The sequence below is a fragment of the Manduca sexta genome, chromosome 19 (assembly GCF_014839805.1).
Source record: "Manduca sexta isolate Smith_Timp_Sample1 chromosome 19, JHU_Msex_v1.0, whole genome shotgun sequence".
Classification (NCBI taxonomy): domain Eukaryota; kingdom Metazoa; phylum Arthropoda; class Insecta; order Lepidoptera; family Sphingidae; genus Manduca; species Manduca sexta.
This window is the reverse complement of record NC_051133.1, coordinates 10,102,637-10,123,137: the sequence shown is the minus strand read 5'-3', so window position 1 is coordinate 10,123,137 and position 20,501 is coordinate 10,102,637. Positions and strand designations below refer to the sequence as shown.

The 20,501-nt window shown below is 33.1% G+C and overlaps 1 protein-coding gene across 1 annotated transcript in view; it reads right to left on the bottom strand.

The window, feature by feature from the left end:
- LOC115440849 (probable JmjC domain-containing histone demethylation protein 2C) overlaps window positions 1-6,145 on the bottom strand; it is a 72,876-nt gene extending 66,731 nt beyond the window's left edge. Inside the window, 1 exon segment of the mRNA XM_037440540.1 lies at window positions 6,019-6,145. The gene's annotated coding sequence lies outside the window, so the exon portion shown is untranslated.
- Window positions 6,146-20,501: the final 14,356 nt, after the last annotated feature.

Sequence of the window (20,501 nt, the reverse complement as noted above, 5' to 3'; positions counted from 1 at the left end):
AATGATAAAGATGTTATATGAATTAAACCGATTTCATTATTTTTCATATTTATAATTTCTGCATATTCGAATTTAATCTGAACTGTAGCACTGACAAAACGAAAATAATTTTATATTAGGCATGGAATCAAATTAATAAATTAAGAATAAGGTAAATTTAGTAACATTACATTTCAAATACAAATATGATAATTCGTTATAAATAGTTCTTTGAATTTAGTGTTACTGCAAAAGTGGAATAGCGCCGAGTTTGCAAGAGAAATACAATTTGACATTCAACATACGTAACAAGTCCGAAATCCGCGGCCACTGGGGTAAAACAATAACTGTAAATTAAGTTGGAAACTCATTAAAAGAGAGATGGGACGGTTGGAGCTATACATAAAGTATATGGTATGAATGAGCGTAGAACGTTTTGCGAGATCGAACTTTAATTAGTCGAAAGGAAGTCGGGTGACCATTGCAGATGTATTGTGTTAGCTGATGTGAATTATATTTGCAGTATAAGTTATTAAACAACTCTATGTAGGATAAGTTACTTTTGAACTATGGCCAATTACAAAGTTTTCTGTACATTAATGTTTTGCAAAATTTGCAATACCTATTAAAGTGACCACCCTACATCTACTTTGCAAATCGAACCCAACAAACAATTTATTTCTTGGACCGTTATCCGGAATTAAATTATAGCCCCACATTTAGAATATACTTTATATCTATATTTCATCTGTAATCACGGCGGTATTAAGGCTTAAGGCACTTGATTCCGCGAAAATTACACCACATTTATATTCAAGTTAACTGCTCCGACAAAGGTCGATCTGGTCGTTTACAGAAAAGGGAAACCATCAATCAACATTTAGTTGATACGGCCACTTGGAATACGATTACTCGGACATCGATGTTGGCGCATTTCCAATTTTAGTAGTCAAGTGTATTTTGTGCAATAGGCCAGGGCACATGAAGTATGTACGCATTCGACTAACGGGTTTAAAGACATCAAACAAGTACTTTTGTCAGTACTTTTGATTTTGAAAATTAGTTTATCAAAACAATTAACAATAAGCCTTTTACTCAGAGACAATGCCACAGGTCCAGAAAGTTATAAAATAAAACAAATATAACTAAAACTAAACATTTGTTAAGTTATTACATATCTTGAATTAGCAGATACAGGGTAGCGAACTGTTAAGTAAGGAAAAGACTATGAATATTTTGCGTGTTTTCAAAATACTGAATCACCGCTTTTATGGTTTGTTTTCCTTCGTGTTACGATGCTCGGAAATTGGGAAATATAATTTATGGACTCCCGTTTTATGGATAACGACCGGTAAATTCAGTTAGTAGTATATTTTCAAATAAACTATAATCTTTTGACGCCATTACACCAGTCCAAGATTTTATAGTGATCGTAAATGGCACTTGATAGCAATGTACTGAACAAATTGCAATTAATTTAGATACCAGGCACAGATTAAGAATGGAAGTCATAGTATGTGATTATTCAGAGATTAATCGTTGTAAAGATTGACGATTGGATAACTTTGCGAAGGCCGTCATGTCTGTAAAATTATATATGGAATTGGAATACATGTAGCAAAGGAATAGATTGGAGCGCGCAGATTGGACAGTACGTCATCTCAGTATTCATATTTCGAATATTTTCGTATGTTAACTAAACATCTGTCGTAAAGTGGGAGTGCCCTTGAGATTGTCGACCGTATTATTATTCTTTGTGGTTGGAGCGTAGCCAAATAATTCGCAATGCCGCATTAATTTGCTAACTTAACGTATAATTTTATCGTTAACAGCACAGTATTGTGACATTGTAATAAACTCTATAAAAGTTGCAAAATACTTATTAGTTACACGTGGATTTTATTCTGCAACGTACTGAATTAATAAAAAAAAATCTGCTATAAACTAGGTATTAACAGATAAGGAATTATCCTTCCTAACTTAATTTATGACGTGTTACTTGTTAGTAACCTCGATCATGATCTTGGTATTTGAATTAATAATACCACAATCATACTTTAACGTTATATCCTTATTGTTGAGGGTCCGTCCTCCTCAGACATTGTTTTTTGTACTCATTATATTTACCGTTCGCCAAATATGAAGATTTATAAACATGGCCAAATTACATTCATTGAAGATTATTTGCGAGAATGGCGACGACCATAAATATCATCCTCTGTTCATTGTTTCCAATAAAAAATATGACAAATGGCATCCATTACGGTGCGCAGGTTTGGCGTGCCGCCACGGTCGACAGCCTCGCCTTGACCAAGATCGAGACGTGTCCGGAGATGTCTGTCTCGCATTGTGCGCTTATTGATTACGAGATTATACTCAGTTATTTTGCATAACGTTCGACTATAATGAATATTTATACCTAACCTATTCTGACACGTGTATTTTGATAAGACGTCATACATTGTTTAAGAAACAAAAAAAAAAGATTTCACAATTTGGCATTCCGAAAATACATCGACGCGTGTTACAAAATCATCGAAAATACACTTCAATGAAATAGCAAACAAAAACTATTCTTAGCGTTTGATGTCACTGATGTGAGCAAAATAAATACCAACCGACTCAGGCTGAATACTTGGATTTCTTCCCACATATTATTTCTTTCAACAATTCATTAGGAAAACGAGATGGAATGGAATCTTTAAAAACCAAACACGTTTTAAAATGTATAAAAATCGTCTCGCCTTTTTGAAAGCATAATATTTTTGTGCATTCATTTGCATGCCATTATAGATTACACAAAACGATAGACAATATGTATTTATTAATCTTTGGGCAGTATATTTTCCACAATATTTTAAAAATAAATACATAGTTAACAAATCTGTAAATATTATTTATATGAAACAAAAATATTTTACTTTTTAAATCATTACAACAAAGTACTCACGTTATAGGTATATAAGCCCGAAGGAATGTGGATTTTATCCATTAAAAAAATATTTTATCGCTATTTCGATGTAATAAATATAGTATTATAAGTAATACTCCAAGCATTAAAGCATCGTATGACATCTTTTCAGCAAAATATTATTAGTAATATAGAAGCTACAATAGGACAAATTACAAATATATCCATAAACGTTTATGTAGACGTTAGCTTAGATATTAACGTTAAAAAGCCAGGTATTTAATTATGTCGCTGTTAACCGCAAAGCAAAATCCTTACAGTGACCTAGTTCACTATCAGAAGACGGTTTGCTCGGTATGATAACAATTCGTTACCAATGATAAATTTAATAAGGGGGATTTATTTTATCTGCGGTACTTTAGATAGCAAACACGATGCCTCAACGGATCTTATCTGATTTTAACACAAACTAGTGTTATCTGTGAACTATAATTATATTAATTATATATAGTCACATGATTCCGGGCTGACGTGCTTTCGTCGTATAAAATTAATATCGATATCGAGATTATAAGAATGTTACAAAAACATGTGGTTTTATTACTTGTAGATAACACCATTGTATTATTATGTCGTGTACGTGTTCACATAGTTAATTCTTTATGCGGTTTATAATTAAGTTTTATTGATAGGTACAAACGACATAAGTCAGATTCTCCCAACAAACATAATGTGTATAGTTAACGTACCATCATAGAACTCGGCAGTCAGTTTATTACATGGCGTGCCAGCGACACCATCCATTACTCGCGATCAAATACACGCATAAAAATGTTAAATTTATAGGCATGCGTGAATATTTTAGCTTTATTTATTTTGATTTATAACGAGAGCAGAATGCATTCGAGATGATGTCTGGCAAACATTTGGCTTCGCGCCCAATAATACACCATGTAGGTACTCAAAATACGAGAGTATAACATTAAAATGTTTGTCTGAAAAGGCAGTTACACTAAACGTGGACTGACACAGTTGATTTATGGCGCGGAATTTATGACAGTTGACTGCATTATGACCTGTTTTGATCAAGCGCTGTTTGCGTTCGTGACTCATGTGAAATTCGCAGTGAGAATAGTAAACGTTTGTCATATTTATTTGTTTGATAATCAGTATGCAAAACGATTATCAAGAAGGTTAGGAAATAAATTTCCATGTAAATGTTTTCACAACTTCCTCTATCGATAGATAGACTAGAAATACATTAACATAATAATATGAGATGTTATTTCAATATCTATGACGAGCTAACGTCGTATCTTATTGAGTCATCTCACGTACCTACAATTAAAATGATACAGGAATGCATATCAGTCTTAAATGTCATGCAAGATGGAAATATAACAAATTAGTGGGAAATAATTCGACTCTTCGCTGTGATAAGTACCTCTCCATCGTTCGCTGCTATTATCGTGAATGCGTCAACATGAATGACGTCAAACAAGGTGTGTAGTTTAGATGAACATTGATACCTTTAGATGAATCCGGCCGATTTACATTGTATTCTGACAGTTTCTGGCTAAATAATATCGCTGTTATCATGAAAGCTTTGGCACGTTTCTTAGAAAATTGTTAATATTAGTAGCTCAAACTTTACGCGTATGTTATGATAATGCGTGTATTACATTCATACGTTGTAAGTGGGTTATTCAATATATTTCTTCCTTTTTAAAAATGTTATATTTACTTAAAAAATACAGTTATTATACCAGTCTGTACATACGAGTTTGTAAAGTATTGCGCAATGAATAAATTCATATATAGAAAATAAATACGTTTCAATTTACATATTTTAATGAGGTTAAGGGGAATTATTCTATCTTCAAAAACAAAGTTACAGTCTGTTGATTTTGATGATAATTTACATTAATAGTCTTTGTAATGAACTGAACAAAATATATTTAATTAAGGCGAAACAAACTATATTTACCGATACTAACAATCTAAGCCAGTGATAGATAGACAGCGAATTAACAACCAAACAGCAATCAGGCCGAGTGCGCTGCGTTTTATGTACCAGGCGAACAGGACCCATGGGAAATTAATTCTCAACGCGCCGCTTATATAGTGCAGCGGACGGCCTCGGTGTTAGCACAGACAACCAAATAACATTTATCACAACTGAATATAAATCCAGTGCCGTGGAATTTGAGCGTCCTTAAGCAGAATGTACAGGTTTATTTAAATTTGTTTTGGTCTGCGAGTCTACGCTTGGTTGTGTTGGGGAACGAATATTTGAAGGTAAAGTTGTTGTTTATGGAAGCGTACTAATAGGAGTGTGTTTCATCTTTACAAGTTGCAATTTCCAAACAAACGTAATAGATAAGCAAACGCGATTTATAAAAGAAATCCAATTCGGAACGTTATGTTTAAGACGCAGATCCACTGACATTCCAATTTTCAACTTAAAACTGTTTTTATATCCATTTGAAAATAAGACCTTTAGTTTTACTTTATTAAGAATGGATAATGAGTTTATGTGAAGCCTGGAGATTCGAAGAATAATAAAGACAGCGCTTTTAAAAATATTTTTTTCAATACATACTTAAAAATTGAAAACAGAGAATAAAAACCATGAAAAGAATAAGGAAATTAAAATAATATGTTTTTCCTCAATGACAACAATGATTATACATTTTAGAAAAATAAATGGCTGTAACGAGCGTTTCATTACGTAAGAAAAATGACATTCAACAATAATTGTTTACGACAATGGCTCGACAATCAAGGAGAAACGCGATAACAACTCCAAGATATGATTACAACGCGATGATAATGAATGCAAATATTTTCTACATTAATTTAGAGGTCACGGATTTTCCTTTATTTGATTACGTATCCAATGGAAGAAATGAATATTCACTAGCTGTTGGCACTGGTGTTACGTAAATACGTATATAATGTACTCAGTAGTTCATTAAACATGATATCGCGTCGGTTTATTGAAATTCCGTAATATCAGTTCATGACAGATGTTTATATAAGTCAGCATGTTTACAATGACCTCTAAATGTATTGTGAACGTATGAAAGTTATGTTCTATTTATTTCTTTAACGTATGTGTTCGGTACCTTTCCGCTGTCCAAACAATAGAAATGCTTGCGGCACCGGAATGTAGATCTCACCGTTCCCGAAGAAAGATGTATAGTCATAATAGAAACTCTTACCTGAAACAATAAACAAACACACATGAAACACATTAAACGCTTTTAATATAATGTAAACAACGTATGATTAGTGTCAAGGTTGAATTGTCTGCGGAAAATTCACGACCTCTTTTTACGAAGCGTGATAACAACAGATTAATCTTTGGTATGTTGCCAAAAGTGCGCGGCTATCTATTTTTTCCGCTATCCACTTATCACGATAGTAAGAATAGATAGGTAATCCCAGGAAATGATTGTATGCTGCACACTTGGTACATTTGTTTATCATTGCGTGTATTGTACTGTGTAAATGTATGCAAAGTAGCTATGGAAGTGTTCGCGTCACCGAGAGCAATGAAACGGAGAAATGTGCCAAGAATGGATGACATGTTGAATTGGTATCATGCCAACGTTTAATATCACAGGAACTGGATCTTTATTTAACAATTCATATTGTTGCGATTTGGTAATGTGGGTTTTAAAGACATTCCTTGTCATTCTATGAAATATTTCATCTTTGCGTCATGACTACATTATTGTCTAATGAGTCCGCTGTTCGCTTTTATATTTTATTTGAAAGGTATTTATTATAACGAATATATTGAGGAAAGATTTATATTTTTTATAACTTGTATTATATTACCTACTACAGTCGTTGTCCTTCCTTATTTCGCCGTATTCGGATAAAAACGATATTCGTGTCATAGTTTCCTTTTTCTAAATGACATTTCTATCTTAAAATTCATACATAATTATATATACACGTCATTAATATAGATATCACGCCTAACATTTATCAAAATAGTGTAAAAAACACAGTTACGTCTACTATTATATTATTGTAAGTATATATTATTGCATAACACGGACTAGAACAAACGACGACTCGTTGATTATCGTATTTGTTATGATTTGTTGGTTTATTCCTCGAATAACTTATCCTTAATGGCAAAGGTCACCTTCAAATGGGGGCAAACACGTACAGTTTATAATATAACAAAATTACTTATGTACATATTTAGCTAATGATTATTCTATTAATACTCCTCGTTTTATTATTTTGTATATGTAACGTCTTATTATCTACATTCAACACGATAACATTAATTGTATACCAAAAGGAAATAGAACGTTACAACTTGAAAAACGATAAATACAAACGACATTATAGAGGCATTAAAACCGATATAAAATAGGGTCGGCAATAATAAATAAATACATTGCACTGAGCCGACAATCGCGATACTGAACGTGTATCTGGAATTTAATTAATGCAACGTAGCTAGTTCTGCTTAATGCCACACAAGTCGTGATAGCCTCGCGTGATAACAGCCCGTCATGGTTGCCAGCTATTCAACGATTAATTTTGTTCGAATAACATAACACATATCAACAACCGTTAGGAATATTTAATTCAATATATTCATAAACATTCACAGGAAGTTCTTATTGGTTTTTAATATAGTTTAACAGTCCGTACTTTATCATGGGGTCCGGTGACACAGTGTGTTATTGTAACTTTCACTAATTTGAATTCTAATAGCACAATAAATTGTCAGTCAGACTTCGTCGGTTAATGGGTGAGCCACACCTCCAGGTCAGTCCACCCGGCGGGCCATTGCGCTAATTAATTGCCTGCTAAACTGCAGTTGCTTGTATGTTAATTACTTATGGTGAAACCGGCTTACTTTGGTTACAACTGAATCGCTTTATGAACTATCGCAATACTATAATCGTTTTATCTTCTTCGTAATAATTTCACTGCACGATTATAAAATATATTTCCGCATCGTTAAACTGCCATGAGTTTCATAATAATAAATAACTTTAGATTTTTTATACTTATGTAGAGTAGCTACTTCATTTTATTTGCCGGACTTGACCATTAGTTTACATCCAATTATAATACTTATAACTTTCTCTACATCGCATTTTCAAGTTGTCATTTAACCAGTACGTGAACAATTACTGATGTAATCACATTTTTGTGTACATATATTGTACAAAAATGATTTCCATTCCTTCGCTCGAGTATTCACAATAGAAAGCGCATACGTAACAGTGCTTTGAGCTTTCTACATTATTATGCCATCAATCTCGTGGAAACAGATAACCGTGTGTCATATCATATGGTCATATATGCACAAAATGGAGTCCGTACGCAAGACAAGTCAAGACACCTTTCTGCAATCGTTAAAGAAAATAAAAATTGTATGGAAATTACTTATCTTAGCGATGAATTTGTCGCTAGGATATGTGATTTCAATACCATACACTGTATTCCATACATTTTTTATTTTCCATTAACAATTGTAGAAAGGCGTCTTGGCTACAACCGGGCCCCAAGATTATTCATATGAAAGCTTACAGCGCCTCTAGCGGTTTTAAAATGTACCCTTATCTTCGATCTTTTTGAAATTATTTTGTTAAATTACGCATTTAAAATGAGGAAAGTGTACAAACGTCGGAGTAATGAAGTGTTTTATTAACCGCTGTAATGTTGTCAGTAATTACGTGGCAGTAAAATGTGGTCGTTGTGAAGAAAAAACATCGCTTGTTATTTCTTAGTCACTGTACGCTGCGTATGAAAACGTATTGGTTTGTACTATTACATGATATAGTACATTTCCATTCTGAGTAATATTGATTGTACTATTTTAAGATAACTCTACTGTTTTGTAATATATTTTGGACATTATTGTTGTACAAATAAAATTTGTAATGAATTAAATATTAACTTGTTTCATTATGTGTCTTTAGCCTTGGATTTTATCAATGTAGAAACATATCAATAGTGAGGATTTTTCCCTATCAATGATCGAAATAAAATGTCATCATTGTGGTTACCGTTATCTAAACGACAAGTAAATTTATGTTTATTTTAGTTTTATATATATCTATGAAGTGTGACAGAGTAATAAATAATTCGCGATATTTTCGATATATTCATTTTAATTAGGCTATGGAAGTACAAAAATATTTAACAAATAAGGAAACTGGTGAGTTACCTACGTGCATGCTTTTGATATTGTTTTTCGCCTGTAACAGGAATATTAGAATAACTATGTCAAAATGTGTATGAAATTTGCATTTATAAGCCAAAAACACACTTATATATTGATATACTTCAGCAGGGGTTGTCGCCTTTCTTAGTTATAAGCGAGTGAGTGTGTGCCCTCTAAAATAAATTGGGGAGAAAAGAGCTCTCGTACGGGAAATAGTATGCCGTAAAATATGTACTGATATACGTGCAGATATTACGCACATATTTCTTATTCAGAACAGACATTTCGTGTCCTTTTTATGTTTGTCTGGACGTAGTTTCCATTAATCTTTGATATTTTAGGTACTTTTTTTTTCATATTGATCACCCTTATCCGTTATTAGTATTTCTTACGTAACACTTGCATTTACGTACTTAGATCCCACAATATTTCTAAACATGGCTTACTGTCTGAATTGAAGAAACGATAAAGACCATATTATCAGTTAATACAAACAAGAAAAGTACTTACAAAGTAGAAATAAACATTTAGTAAGGAAGTAACTGTTTATGTGTACATAAATATCAAGTCTTAGATAGATTGATCGATTACGTGGTTGAATAAACATCTTTTAAAGAGCATAATAATAGCGTATTTAGTAACAGATGAATTGTGCGAACAGCGGCATTGGAGCGTGGGTTCGGACTCGGATGAGAGATTACTTCATTAAGATGTTCAAATCTTAATCCCTTCGCGCTTCGGAAGGCACGTTAAGCAGTTAATCCGTCTGTTTTTGGTGGTATTAATGACAGCAATCGTCAAACTAAGCCCAAAACTGTGGGTGGCTTAACAATTCTACCATACAATGTGCTTGATGACTAAATACATTAATATGTCACAATACAAACATAATTATTTCGTCACAACTCCTAAAATCATTTACAATAATAGTCTAATCCGCTTATAAATTACTTATCATCGTAATCTGATCAGGGAAACATTTACAAAAGACGTTCAAATAGTAACAATTTAAATACCAGAATGAATAATGATAGTGAGCTATCTGATAAAGATAAAAAAGTACTGGAATTCGTTATCAGACCTGCTGTTGCTTGATAGGGCTGTATCATGCACTCAGCTAGATAACTATAGTAATCTATCGGACGAATTGCGAAACGAGCTTGTTTATTTTAACTAACGTACATGTGGGGAGCACATGGGCTAATAACGTGGGTTACGTCAGCAGTTATTAATATTACATTTCGTTTATCAAACACTTTATCGACTAGATGACTTTCTATTTTACTTGTTATTGCTGAATATTAGGTAACGTTTTAGCTTTGAATAATTTAAATTGATCGATATTAGATGTTGTAATTTTAAAAAGATAAAGAACTTAAACAAACTTTGACAAAGTAAAAATAAAATTAAAATAGCCAGCCAGTTATCTAGCCAAGTAGGCCGAAAAAATAGTGTTAAAATCTTTACTACGTAATGCCTTATTATTACACAATCAACAATAGCAAAGATTTAATTATGTTAATATAATACTTTTTTAAATCAATTCAAACTATAAAAACATATTTTACTAAAACAGGTTCGACGGCGTGGCAACCACAGATCGTTCCGTTTAAAAAAAAACACAAAAGAGGCTATTACTGCACGGAGAACAATTTGATCCATCTATCTCTATCGCACAGATGCAAATTAGAAATGGCGGCGAGTAGGCGTGCGCACCGTGTCTCCGTGCACACGGTCATTCTCCTGCCATGCCATGTCATAGACAAAATAACAAATATTACTTAGAACAATGATAAGCATTATGAATATTAAAAATATTAAAATCTAAAACAATAAAATATATACGAAAAATCTTATTTGAATATGCTTATGTACTTGTTTAGCTTTTGTTATTTTTAGGTGTTTATAATTGAAGCATCATGCGTAAAACTGGAAATGTTATGAATATATTAAGGTGTTTTATTAATGAATTATTATTTATAAAAGCTTTATAACAATATATAACAACTTCTAATTCCTGCGATAAATCGATATTATTAGAGGTTTAAGTAACTAACTATTTGCTTCATTGAATTGAATGATTAATTTCTGGGAAAATATGCTCGACTTGTTGTCAATGAATATTGTAATGTCAGTGGTAGATGCGATAATAATAATTTAATATAAACTACATAGATATATTGCTTCGGTGCATAATATGTAGGTACAAACACATCACTCAAAATATGCTAGATGTTCACATTCTCAAATTCAGCTGACTAAAACAGCTCAAGTATTCGCACACTGCATACCGAGCGAATATTCACGGATTGAATGTCAAAATTCGTGATAAAGCAAAGGTCAGGTGCCAAGTCAAAACATGACGAAGCTTATCTTATATCACGGCTCTCGGTTACTGGAAGTCGGTCATCCGATCTGACACAAGCAACGAGCGTGGATGGAGACACCGCCTCGCCACGGCTAATGGAACGTTAGAGTTCTTTAGGATTGTGTTACCAAACAAACGTAGGTTATAATTTGATAGGTGTTTTGTTAGCATCTGTTTGTTTATATCATGACTGCATGTTTTGATATTATAATTAATTGTTAGATATATGAACATCTTACTTACTATCGTAGCCTAAAGGATGATGATGAGGTAATTAGCGTATAAGTAACAAAATAGTCACAAATTAAAATTCTAATGGTCTTTACTAAAGACTAAAGTCTCTTTAGTTTTATTTTAATTACACGTGCTGTCTCGTTTGTAAAATAATAATAAAAGGAAAAATAACAAGTGGTACAAAATTAGAAGCATATAAAGATAATGGCCAATGTGTTGGTAAAGTTCTTTATAGTTCTTGAGAAGAAAAATAAAAACTTTCCCCTAATAATTAATATTCATCATATTCACGCAGCGATACGAGTGTAATTCCAGCAAAGTTATAACAAAGAACTTGAAAGACAAACTTCTTCACCTCCTATTATTAGAACTCGCAGAAAGAGCATTAAAAGTTTTCCATTTCTTTTGAAAGAAGTTTGTTTTACTTGCCAACGGACAACTTCGGGCAATACCGAACTAAACTGAGATTTATATCCGCTTACAACTTCTTTGACATCTGTCTTGGTAATGTTTTGGTTGATGGGGAAACTTGCTTATTCTTAATTTGTTTGATTGTTCTGTGTAATAAAAGTATTTGTTTTCATGTATATATACCTAATGTAAAGTTAGACATTCAACAGTAAATTAATATTTAAGATGTCGAACATTAAGTATTGATATAATTAATATGTAGTTTAGTTTATTAATACAGCTTACGTTATATAATATTTGTGTATATCTCTTTATTACCAGTTACCACCTATCGTACGACGTAGTTACTAATTTTAATAAAATGTCGCGTCATGGTGATGGGTAATAATACCCATGTTTCCTTCACGTGAAACGATATGTAAATGATGTAAGTAAACATTATAAAACAATGAACAACTTCTTAATTCAAATATTATATTATGTTTTAATAACAACATAATAAGCTCTTATAATTATCTGTTTCGCAAAAGACCTTCAATATGTTTAATTTTAATTGAACAATAATTAATTTATTTTCATCGACATACAAGTCAATTCTAAATAACCTTCATGTTATACAAATAAAAAAGTTGTTTCTTTTTTAATCCACTACGAAGTAATGTAAAGGTTCATGTGTTAATATGCAATGCTGGACCAGTTTATTAATAGGTTAGTTGTCTACTGCGAGGTTAACTTGTGCATGCGGACGGACCTACTCGCAATATCTAGTTCATATACATTAATACACGCTCTTCGAATACACGCCACGTATTTAAGGCTACCATTAAATGAAATATCGTAAATTATATTGCTATACGAATGTGCTAATTTAAAATGCCATTTGATCATGTAAATTATTATCGTGAGTTCAGTTTTTATTAAGTTTTATTGATAAATAAGTTCTAGCTTTCATATACAATATAAGTCACTATACAATCAATATATTCCCAGTTCTCTTCATACAATATGTATGTGTGTAATAATCATGAAATATGTACATAACATTCTCTACATGCTATTATAAAAAAGGCACATGCTATCTGAACAGATAATCTTATGTAGATAAGTTTTAAAATACAGTACTTTTCCAAAAAAACAATTTAAAAGATTGATATCAAGTGAAAATCGTTAATTTTATATGTTTTGCATCTTACAAAGTCATTTCGAAGTCACAAATCATATTGCCCGTATTTAGCACAATGTATGATTATTCCATACAGACGAAGATAACAAGTCATAAAACACAGGATTCAAGTCACGATTATTTTAACAGATTATAGCTGTATTCAAAAACAGTAGATTATGTGTTTTTCAATAAGATATATTATGTATAAGTTGATAGTGTTTTCTAGTAAGTACTTGGTAAATAAATATCAAGCAATTGCTATGGAAACATATTATTAAGTCATTAGAAATGACGTACTAAATATGTAAAACTACAATTGAAGTAATATCACGTGCTTATTACGTGATTCGATAAAGAAATTACGTTCGAGAATTTAAACACAAAAAGAAAACATCATTAAATATCAAACATTACATTTACATTCGACATTCGTCACTTAATTATCATTACTAATTTAAATCGAGACTATAAATAATTGAAACACTTATAGATATCGGATATTAATTCCACTAATTAAAAAAGTGTTGTCATGTCACTATCAGTGGAACGGAATTGTTATTGTATAAAAAAATATTACCTTAAATGTAATCGATACATTAGTATTATCAGATCTGTAAATTGCTAAAAGGTGTGTTTTATCTATCACTATCGTAATAATTTTATTGCAGACTAAATCGTTATTAGATTATCACATAACTTGTGTCAATTTCTAGAAAGTCTCGTTCGAATTTGTGCCGTAAACAAACAAACTCCATTTATTATTATCGTATGACATTGTTTTGTAAAGATAATCCGCCGCGGTGTGTAAGTTCAGTACGAATAAATATGTCGCAATATTCTATGTATAAACAAAGCTGATTTGTATTTTGTCGACGTCGTCAAGTGAAAACAGTTATGTTTATGTACGGAGCCGTTGCGTTGCCACCTCCTTATACGGAGCACAAAATACATTTGTCAACCTTTCACACACTGGGTCATTGTCGTACATTAATATCGAAATGCTTACACAAAAGCATGTCAATAAATCCCATGGATCTCTCGGAAAGAGCGTGAATTGTTTACCTTTTTTTGTCATGCTAAAAAAACCAGTCCAAATACGACCTCGTGTTTAGAGGAATGCCTGTTTCTAAAGAATTAAAAGGGAGATTTTTTGTTACACGACAAAAAACGACCAAAAGCTTTGTGGACTGCAATTATAAGTAAGAATAAGTTTGGGAATCTCTTTTGTTGAAGGAGGGGAGTTTTTTCTAAATGGGTAACGACCGCGGCAGGTGGTATATAAAATGGCGGCTTATAAATATGACAAGAAAAAAATGTGCAACAAAAACTATTGGAACGAGGAGGCTGGGCCGGGCCGACGTGCCGTCAATGTCAAATAAAGGTCGTCGGTACGTCCATGAACATTATCGAATAAATTAAATCCAGTACAAAATGTAAAAGAAAAACTTGTCAGCCATTTAAATTAATGATGCTGTTAACCTACATAAATTTGCTTAAAAACAGGTCCCTGTTTTAAATATTCAAACAAAAAATTAAATACACTTTACTATTTCAAAGTGTGGGAAAAATTCTTGAACTATATTATATGTCTCATGACTGATGAACCAAATTAAACTTCCTACCTGCTACCGACCATTAAAGAGTTGAAATATTTTTATTTCGTTACATGTAATAAGTGTTAGATATCCACGCATAATTTAAATTAGCATTATCCACGACCGGTATCATATTCATAAATCTTAATTTCACGCCACGTATACCGGGAACACGTATTCTACACGCGATAAAGTTTAAAGGCCCCGTCTTTGTATTCATCCGGTAGAGTCCATTAATATAATGAAGCCACAGCGCCATCACCTCACGTTCCTAGCAGTGCCCACGTCCGCATGTGCTACAAAAGGAATTCTCAGTATTATTATTACAATAAAAAAAGCTGACACTATATTTTTCCTCGGCCCCGCGGCATCCAGGTAGCGAAACAAAAACTGAGCGGGGGAGCGACAGGCAAAACCGGTCCGGTGATAAAAAAAAAAACATGTTCTTTGTAAAAGCAAAGGCATAAATCATGCGGGCTCACGACCGCAACCGGTTCGATGCGTAGTATGCTCGTCTTGACTCCGCACGGCTAATGAGCCTTCAATCAAGGTCGAGTATTCAGAACGCTGCCGCTACTAATTTATAGCCTGTTTAATATGGACGTATGTATTTCTAGTTTCACATTATACCAGCTTATGTATCTATAATCTATATCAATATTAATATCGATTCTCGTGAGATGTTATAAACCCGAGGTTATTAAGTAGAGTAGTGAATAGTTTGTTTTAATAACAAGTGAAGGGTGGCAGACGAGTAATTACGAAACAAAAGACGATGATTATTATTTTTTAAGTTGGAAACACTAAAGGAGGCAATGATAAAAGTGGCGATGAGCAATAGCTATTGTGCGAAGCTGAAAACAAACATTTCTCATTAGGCGAGTAGCGCGAACATGCCATTGTTTTCTGAGAGGACATAACGGGTTGTGTCGGATTTACGTCAACCGCACTTAGACACGACTTACATGTCACAAGGTTTAGTTATTGTTTTTGTGACGCAAAATATTTAGATAATCCTTAGCGTTCCTACCAAAATCGAGTTGCTAAATGAAAAGGATAAACTCTACAATGACTCTACATATAAGACTCTAATGTTGTTTTATTATGAGTAGTGGAGAGCTTACATTCAAGTTGTATACAGACGTTAATAAAAGTCAGACGAGTTACATAAAAGAAAGCAGCAACACAGGAAAAAACGATCATACATGTACTTATGTAATTTTATCTATCAGCCCACGGGTAGTACGCTAACGAGTGGAGTGGAACGGTGGGGTCAACGGCCGTCGGACCTCGGACCAATTCGCGACATGAGATTGAATAATAAGCTGATTGCGAGTACGGTCCAAGGCCGGCGGCCATTACTGAACGTGCTGCGGCCGCCATTTTGCCAAGCATGCACCCTTCCGCCATTTTCCTGCAACATTTAACTCTGTGACCTAATTGTCATCGTGCTCTTTACTGTTAGCACAAAACCATTTGTTCTTTTTCTAGTCAACGTTTTGACAGGTGTATAAAATCTGTAAACTTTCCACTGAATACATTAGAATATTTGAATAAATTGAGCTCAATTTGAAAATTGTAAAATAGCATTTGTTTTTATGTTTTTGAATTAACATTTGCCAACCTTGATCTCGTCTCAAACATTATGTATATTTAATATTAACAAGATACCTAAAAAAGTTATAAGTTTTCAATTTAGATCTATTGAATACATTAAGGATTTTTTTTTATATCGGCGAAAAAACATGAATGGGGAACCTATTATGATTTTAATAGACAAAATATGTTAAGCGTTTTTGTCAACCACTGTTTTTTTAGTATAAAGCTTGATATTAAATCTTGGAGACCGGTTCGACAGACGTAAATATCAATCTTTGTTATTTATTGTATTCAACCAATAACATTGTAGACTATCGAAATAAATACCTACAAATTTTCGATTATGAGTGAATTAGCAGATGGGTATAAAATCTCTTATTGAGGCCTTAGTACATAATTTAGAATTAGGTTCAATTTAAATTAGTAATTTAAAATAAAGTGTCAACTTTAAGCAATGGTGGTACTGGAAGTAATAAATTCCTTAACAATGAATCATTAAGTAACGTAATATTATATTGTGTTTTTATACATCGGTGAAAGAATAACAATTAACAAGGTTAGATCATAATAGTAATGCGATTACAATAATCGCTTAATCGATACTGTCTTTCACGTTAATCGTACTTATAATCTATTACAAAAAATGAATCCCTATTTCCCTTGGTCGCGCCATCACGCGTGAACGGCTGGGCCGATTTCACAATTTTTTTTGTTGTGTTTGTTATTGTCAGGAGAAGGATCTTATGAAAGAAAAAATTAAGGAAGTTGAGCGGAACGTTAGAAAATTTAAGAAAAGTTAATTTCTTTGATTGACAGAATGCGCGCTGCAAATTCATAGTTAAGACGGGACAACGTCTGTCGGGTCAACTAGTAAGTACTATGATTCAAAGGACTTAATTCAAAATAATATTATAAAGCTGAAGAGTTTCTTTGTTTGAACGCACTAATTACAGGAAGTATTAAACCATTTTTTTTACTAATAAAAAGCTACATTACTCCTGAGTGCTATAAGCTATTTATGATCCAGAGAAAATATTTATCACGGATTTCCCACGTGGGCGGAACCGCAGACAAAATCTATCATAAAACACCATTTTTTATAATTAAAGTGACACTGAGTTTACTAGACCGTATACATGTTCTGAAAATCTTCATGTTTAAAGTCAATAAACGATTACATTCAAATTCGACATAGAGACAGAAAGTTATTGTCAATAATCATTGGATAATTTCATACATTACATAATTTAATTAAATTGTTCCCGGGGATAAATATTAAATTTTTCCACACTTGTCGAGCCACGAGCAAAAGGTCTTAAATATACAAGCGTATTTAATTTGATAAAAATACGCTCTGAACGCTGGTGAGCAATAAAAATATGAAAAAATAGCCTCCGGGCTCGTACAATGCAAACACCGGCCAATTTGACCTGCTATACATTCCAGTCAGTGTGCTACAAAATTAATAACGTAAGCACGAAACCCTTCGCGTATGTTAAAGTTTTATCTCAAATCTACTTCATTACACCTAACGCCAACGTGCATAGGTGCTGAGTATCTAAATATCCATGCTTTATGAATATTAAGAGGGAAATCTTTACATAAATAAGGGTTTCATAAAAATGTTGAAATAAAATTGAATGCTATTTTGAACTATCAATATAATAACATAATAAATGTGACCATTTTTAGAAACAGACGATACGTATACATGGATACTATGATGACGCGATGCAAATTAAAATACAATAGGAGGGAGCCGACAAAAACTTGAAATAACAAACACAAATTCTCAGGACAATAATATTATACAGACTGTTTTTTTTTTATTCAGACATTTACCGTGGTAATAGACCAAACGGCACAAAACTAACTCTCAAATGCAAGAAATTTGTGTTAAAAGCAGACATAATGTTTTTTTATCATTTGTCCAACGGTTTCTTTAAATATGATGTACCGCATTATACAATTTATATAGGTAAATGCCTATAATGAAGTACGTATTGAGCCTCAAGGAATAGTGCAATGCACGAAAGGCCGTGAGTGTCTATCAACGCAGCGATCAATTCAATGCGCTCGCGCAGCTCACGAGCATGATGTAACGTTCTCCACACGCCGCCATCTTTGAAACTATTCTTTATTTGACCCACGCATCTCCGAGTGTCATCGTAGTAATACATATTATTGGAATTAAACCTGCAACTTATTCTACCAGTCTTCCTTCCTTGTTTGTACACTGTATTACTAAACAGGTAAAATATGTACAGAAACCTTTAATCTATGCCACCTATAACGGAAATAGGGTAAGGAAATATTTAATTAACGAGGAACTATTCTTTAAAATATCTTTATTCTATCTAGAGCAACGTCTATTTTATTTAATAAGGCTGCATTCCACCTCACTTAGCGGTGCTCCCCGACCGGACAGGTATTTAAAACAAAACTACAACCTCTACCTTTAACATAAGAAGGGCGGCGGCATCGGAACACGTTCTTTGAAAAGGCTAGTGATAAATTCTTCTAGGAACCGATTAAGATTCGACAGCAAAATTCCCTTTAAGGGCACGATGAATCTTCCCGTTTACGGCGATTAGAGAGAGACGAATGTATGCGGGAGATTAAGCCGATAGCGTCTGCCTCGACTCGTATTTTATAGTACCGGTTTTTTTATTCGAAACTGGTTATCCCTGGACCCACACAGGACAAATAAAAGTGGTTAACGGCTCGAACGTAGCCATCAGTGATAATTGTGTAAAGAATGCATTTGCGTCAACGTGTGAAAAGTATCCGACCTCTGGTGGTCTTGTGAAGTCGTGATTTGAATAACGCACGAGCAAAACATACATGTGGGTAATTCTAATTTACAGATTTTGTATTCAAATAAACTTTGCGTTCTGATTTCACTTAGTGCTGCGCGGAATGAGGCGCCCGTTAACTGATCAGTGCATTACCTAATTTGTATGACCTCTCTTCACAAGTCACAATTCACAAGTCGTTGGCCTGTGACATCTTCACTTTTACTACTTTTTTAATTTGCTTGTAAACTACGTATTAATTGGGTAGTTAGTTGATTCTTCTATTACTCATTTTTTTTATTGATTTTGTCTTTCTAACTCCATGCAATAAACGTTTGTAACAGTAAAATGTATGGTTATAAAATAATTAAATTATATTGAGTCAGGTGGATTACAAGTGATAATAAAACATGAAGGCCATTCTTTGAATTCTGGGGATAATACGAGGCAAAAGGGGACCCTTTTTAAATGAACATAATATAAATTGCTGATATTACGCGCTCGATGTTCTTAAGGGGACAAAACAAAGGCAATTCAAGGTGACGGGGAACTTAGTCGATTAGGCCTTATGCATACAGGATTAAGAAAGCAAGTTTGGACAGCTGCAAATGAATCCTGTTTAACACCTGATACAATTACATATTGAAATTTGTTTCGTCTGAGTTCTGACGTATAATTCGTGTTAATTACTATTGTATTTTGAGTGTTGTCGAGCATACGTAATTGCCGGTTACCAAGCAGAGTTAAAATATCAAGACTATGTAATTTAATTTTAAAATGCTTTCATAATTGAGAATTATAATGTGCAAGCTTTAAATTAAATAGCATACGTAATGGAATAAATATATATGTATATCGTGCAGTAATTAAAATTAATGACACTGTAACATTGTGTATATAGTATATAATAGACATGTTTTTGTTGTCTATACATCGACTGAATTGTTTTACAAACAAGAAGCCAGGGGAGGTCAATATGATTGATTAAACGCGAGGGGAAAACATGTAATCAAGCATTCTATTTCCCGTTGCGATGATACAATCCAACAATGAATTCGCATGCGAAGGGGTGACCTGCGCCATCAAAATGTAAAGCCTAATGCAAGCCAGCAAAGCCGCCGATAGTCGCGTACAAACTGCGTATATTGTGAAAACAAACACACGTTGTATCCAATGGTTGAGTTGATAAAGTTTGTATAAGCGTTGCGTGAGAGAGACAAACGGCATCACTACCTA